Source organism: Mus caroli, unplaced genomic scaffold, assembly GCF_900094665.2.
Source record: "Mus caroli unplaced genomic scaffold, CAROLI_EIJ_v1.1 scaffold_22017_U1_1, whole genome shotgun sequence".
NCBI lineage: Eukaryota > Metazoa > Chordata > Mammalia > Rodentia > Muridae > Mus > Mus caroli.
This window is the reverse complement of record NW_018390789.1, coordinates 1-4,125: the sequence shown is the minus strand read 5'-3', so window position 1 is coordinate 4,125 and position 4,125 is coordinate 1. Positions and strand designations below refer to the sequence as shown.

The following is a 4,125-nucleotide window of genomic DNA, read 5'->3' as shown; positions in this document are numbered from 1 at the left end:
GAAGAGAAGAGAAGAGAAGAGAAGAGAAGAGAAGAGAAGAGAAGAGAAGAGAAGAGAAGAGAAGAGAAGAGAAGAGAAGAGAAGAGAAGAGAAGAGAAAGAGCCAGTGAGGCACATAGGCTAGAACAGATACCACGAGTTAGAATTTGTACCTATATATAGAAAAGTTAACTGTTGGAAGAGTTTGGGACCGTTTTGAGAGTGGGTAGGAAGGCTAGAGAACCTGACATTAATTGGAATAGAGGAAAGTAAACACAAGGGTTGCAAAGATGGCTCAGCAGTTACAAACATGTGTGTTTTGCAAAGGACCTGAGTTCCTAAATCCCACAAGGTTCTTGGCACAGTGCAAAATATATACTCTTTTTGAAACTCAGAAGAGTAGAGAATAGACATCATGAGGCTCGTGCTGCTTTTGTGGACCACATCTTTACTCTCAGAGGACGCATTTGAATAATTTCTACTCACTCGTTTTCTGCTTCCCTGGAATTGCTGCCATCATAGTCTTCTCTTCCCCTAGATTATTTGGACCATTCATGAAGCTGCATGTCGAAACACACAGACAGAGATGTGTCTGCACACAAATACGCACACATACACACATATGCACACACACATGCATGCACATGCACAGAAAGAGAGATGCATTTCTATGCTTTTAGAGAGTGCTGTGCTGAGGATCGAACCTAGAGCCCCGTGCACATAGCCCCATGTTCTCCCAGCTGAACTACTTCCCCAGCCCCCATTTCTACCCTTTCAATTCATTCCAAGGCTGTGGCCTTCATTATACAGTTGAATTGGATGATCTGCAGAGATTAGATCCAAGGTGGGAATACCACAGATGTGACTTAGTTTCTGTTGACTTTGTATTAGTTCCTCTGTGTCAGACATCAGCGCCCCCCCACCCCACCCCAGAGGAGCACAAGCCTGTGTGTCGGCTGTGTGGTGGGAACAGTGCCTGTCCTGACTGGGGCAAGTGGACGAGGCAGAAAACATCTCTAGCACTTTAACATGGTCTTTCTTTCCTCCCATCCTCCTTCCATTTTTAAAGTCTCTTTTTTACCATTTGAGAACTTCATGCGTGCCAATATGGTATGATCAAATCCACACCCCATTCTTGACATGACCTTTCTTTTATAGTGAAACCTCATGAGTGGAATCCTTCATAAGTCTGTGTTATTTTGTGTATTTCCAGGTTGGAAAACCAAAGAGGAAATTCCTAAGCTGGTTTCTGACTATATGGCACAGAAGTTTAACCTAGATCCTCTGATCACCCACACCCTGACTCTCAGTGAGGTCAATGAGGCAATTCAGCTAATGAAAAGTGGGCAATGGTAATCACTTGTCACGTCTGTCTGTGTCTGGATGTGGTGACAGGGGGTTGTCACTGCTACAGTACTGCACAAAGATCTACCCTTGACCCCTGAATTTTGCTTTATTGCTGATTTATAAAATACGTGATCCTGGGAGTATTAAAGTAGTAGATAGCATTCACATTATTTCCTCATACAAGATGGAGCTAAAGATGCCATCCCATAAAGTTAGGATCTAAGTTTAGGAACACAAGTTACAGAGCTGGAGAAAAGATTCTGCAGGTGAAAGCACTTGCTGCACCGATGAACATCCTGGCTTTAATCCCCAGTACCCCATAGAGAGGGTAGGAGAGACCCGACTGCACAAGGCTGTCCTTCTGACTTCCTTATGCACACTTGGCACATGTCTATACTCTACTCCTCCCCACAGTAAGATAAAATATGGAAAGAAAGACTGAAGCCACTTTACAAGAGGGTGTACTTATCATGTTCATGTTTTGTTTCTGTGTGGGGATTGTCTATAGAATTCCTACTGCTAACACCTCCTCCCGGTAGAGACTGACCCGAAATGACACCAGCACTTCTCTCAGTTAAAGCTCCTTACCTACTCTATCACCGTGGAAACTACATGTTGCTTTGTTCATTTTTCTCCCTGCTTGTTAATCTGTCCCCCTGTTTTTACCCAATATCAAAGGAAGTGATACTAGTTTATAGGTCTAACACACGAGAATTTGAATCTAAAACCCATGGTTCGTCAGAAATTCCTCAATGTTTTCTCTTTCTTCTCTCTCTATCTCTCTCTCTCTCTCTCTCTCTCTCTCTCTCTCTTTAGTATCCGCTGTGTCCTGCTACCATAATTACAAGAGCTACATATTTCATCATGGATCATGATTTAAAGGAATCCGCCACACAATGCTTTTCTATTTTCTTGGCTTTCATTTACTCAGCAACAATTTCGTATCAAGCTTCTCACCTGACCACACCATCGAAATGAATCCCATGTGACCCAATGCCATGGAGATCCAGCCTCCCTTTTACAGCCACGTTCAAGTTGATGTGAATCACCCAATAGCAGATGCTGCAGATGAAGGCACACCAAGAGGCTCCATTGGACAGCTGTCTCTACCTAGGGACACACATTTCCTCACTCACTGGATCTTTCCCACGCTGTATGGATCCACACATGAAAGCTCTGGGGATGGTCCACACGGTGCAGAATTCCCACCGGAGAAATAACTGGAACTGATAAACAATTGAGCTAGTGTTTAGGTCACACCACCAACACCACAAGAACCAATAGTGTGGTTGTATGACAATAGCAAGGCATCTGATACGGAAATCAAGGAAGCAATCTCACAACTGCTATGAAATTGATCTCACAAATAAATTAACAACATAGAAACAAATTTAGTCAAAGGTGAAATATTTCTACAATAAAAAGTATAAAACATTGCAGAGTGTCATGGTATACTTCTTTAATCCAAACATCTTGATGGCCAAGGAAGGCAGACTATGTAAGTTCAGGACTAGGCTGGTCACATAGCAAATTCCTCACAGCCTGATTGTGTAGAATTGATCATGTCTCAATATAGACATATTTAAATATATACAAAAATGAAAACAGTCTTTGTTCATGATTCAAGAATTAGAAGAATCTATATAACAATAGGTCCATGCTATCCAAAGAGATCCACAGATTCAATGCAGTCTTAATAAAACACCAGTAAAATTCCTCACAGACTAAAAAATAGCCTTCAAATCTGTATGAAACCTCAAAAAATGCAAATAGACAAAGAAACCTTGTTCATAAAGTACAAAATGGGAGCCATTATACCCCAAAATACAATACTGAGTTGTAGAGACCAAAGCAACAAGGTTTGGCAGAAATCAGAATCACAGATCAATGGAACAGAACAGAGAGCCCAAGAAACCTGAGCACATGCAAAGAACAAGCTAAGAAGGTGCTAAGAAGATGCATCAGAGGAAGCAGAATATTTTCAATTATTGGCCCTGGGGAAATTAGATATGGAAAAAGTAAAGCTGGGCTTCCCTCTTTCTCTTGAGCCAAAAGTTACAAAAGTGAACTCTAAGCACACTGAAGTCTTCAATGAAGGGACCTCAACTACTATAAGAAAACAGAAGGAACAATTCTGGACCTTGAAGATGGACCAGGAACGGCCGGACAATGTCCCCTAGGCATAGGAAACAAAAGCAAAAGTAGACAAGTGATTATTGCCAACCAAAAAGCTTCTGCCCAGCAGGAGAAGCGGCCACCGAGTGAAAAGGCAGCATGCAATTGCAGTGTAGGTCTGGAGTACAGTAAGTAACAAGTGCTGGTGTGCTTAACCATTGTAAGGGGAGGACAAATAACACACTGTGTATCTCACATCCCAAAAGAAAGGATTTCCAGTCCTGTTCTCATAATGAAATTATTTTTTTCAGGAATAATATAACATCCTAAAGTACAATAACATGCTGCTCCATAATTATGTGTGACTCCATGCTTTTATACATCCCGGAAAATAAATTGAAGACAATGAAAAGATGGCTCCATGGTTAAGAGCACTGGCTGCTCCTTCTCATGGCCCAGGTTCAGTTCCAAACGCACACATGGCAGTTCACAAGCATCTGTAACTCCAGTTCCAGGAGATCTAGCACCTTCTTCTGCCCTCCACGGACATTGCTTGTACACAGCATACACACATACATGCAGGCAAAACATCCATACACATAAAACAAAAAAAATCTATTTTTAAAAAGATAGAAATAGCCGGGACTCCGCCGAGCTTAGTCTCTACAGGTCAGAGTGGGGACCA

At 42.0% G+C, this 4,125-nt stretch overlaps 1 long non-coding RNA gene across 1 annotated transcript; it reads left to right on the top strand.

Moving 5' to 3' along the window:
• Positions 1-1,169: 1,169 nt before the first annotated feature.
• LOC110288831 lies at positions 1,170-2,761 on the top strand. Its single transcript, XR_002377302.2, has 2 exons — positions 1,170-1,330; positions 2,142-2,761. It is a non-coding gene; the product is annotated as an uncharacterized LOC110288831 (long non-coding RNA).
• The last annotated feature ends 1,364 nt before the right edge of the window (positions 2,762-4,125 follow it).